This window comes from Lepidochelys kempii, chromosome 5 (genome assembly GCF_965140285.1).
Source record: "Lepidochelys kempii isolate rLepKem1 chromosome 5, rLepKem1.hap1, whole genome shotgun sequence".
In the NCBI taxonomy this organism is placed as follows: domain Eukaryota; kingdom Metazoa; phylum Chordata; order Testudines; family Cheloniidae; genus Lepidochelys; species Lepidochelys kempii.
This window is the reverse complement of record NC_136384.1, coordinates 116,611,362-116,612,720: the sequence shown is the minus strand read 5'-3', so window position 1 is coordinate 116,612,720 and position 1,359 is coordinate 116,611,362. Positions and strand designations below refer to the sequence as shown.

General features: G+C 41.2%; 1 long non-coding RNA gene across 1 annotated transcript in view; it reads right to left on the bottom strand.

The window, feature by feature from the left end:
• LOC140911779 (uncharacterized) overlaps positions 1–1,359 on the bottom strand; it is a 34,953-nt gene that overhangs the window by 1,267 nt on the left and 32,327 nt on the right. The gene's annotated exons all lie outside the window — the stretch shown is intronic.

Sequence of the window (1,359 nt, the reverse complement as noted above, 5' to 3'; positions counted from 1 at the left end):
CATGATGTGCTGTAAATTTTATTGTGTGGGATAAGGGAGGCCTTTTAGTAAACTGCATGTGGATTTTATTTGTCCTTCTGGAACTTCTGCTGAAGAACTATAATTCTGTGTTCAAGATGGAGTGAATTACATAATCATTTGCCCTTTTAAAAATGGGGGAAAGACCCTTTTTCACAAAAGAAAAATATTTGTATTCTTCCGAAGGCAGGGTCTTAGGCTGGGATGCTAAGGGAAGTTAAACTTTTAACCGACCCTTTTGGGTGTCTTTGTGAGCAAATATAGGATGACTGTGGTAACTGTTTAAAAATGTTAGTCTTCAAAAATTCCAAATCCAGTTGAAAATCTCTTAAAATTTAAATTTCTCTTATTATACTGGGGCCTGATCAATCTCTAGCTGAGATTAGTGGGAGCTATTTGGCTCTCTGTACTTGCCACTTACATGCCTGAATATGGATTTAGGAGCCTAAAGCCAGGTCCCTGTTTTTGAAAAATCTTGTTTTCAGGTTTGAAAACTTGGGTTTTATATATATTAGGAAATACTGGCAGCTCAGTCATATCCCTGGTAAGCCACTATCACGCCTTTCTACAAAATCCTGTATTACCTGTTCACATGCTTCTCATGGATTCCAGAAAATCGCAACACTTCTTACTGATTTCTCTGGGCGGGGGTGGGAGTGGTGGTTAAGAGGATGGCATTCATCTACCATTAAGTCATCCTGATTTTTTTTTTTTTTTTTCCCAACTGATATCCACTTCTTTGGGGTCTTTCTCTCTGTCTTCCCACCCTGTTTGCATCAAGACTTGACAGCAAGGCACCCCGTGTTTTGATGTTACAAAAAGTTGCATTCTCCATTGCACATTTATCTAGGATTGCTACTGCTTGGCAGGGCACCACCATGACTCCAATCCTGTATGTGCGCTCTTACCAATCTTATTTCTGTCCTCAGCCCACCAGTAGGATATACTGTCATGGTTAAAGCACAACACCCCGTGGAGTTGGTGCTGTTGTGGACATCACAACTGTTTCATTTCCAGCCCAGGGTGTGTAAGATTTTTGAGAAGAGGAATTCAAGCTTAAGACCAAGAGTGAAAGCGTAGCTCAAATACTTAGCCAATGTTTGGGGCCCTACCAAATTCACAGTCCATTTTGGTCAATTTCATGGTCATAGGATTTAAAACATAAATTTTATGGTTTCAGATATTTAAATCTGAAATTTCACAGTGTTGTAACCCTAGAAGTCCCGACCCAAAAAGGGCCATTGGAGGGGCTCACAAGGCTATTGTAGGGGTGTTGCAGTATTGCCACCCTTACTTCTGCGCTACTGCTGGCAGCACTGCTGTCTTCAGAGCTGGGCTCCC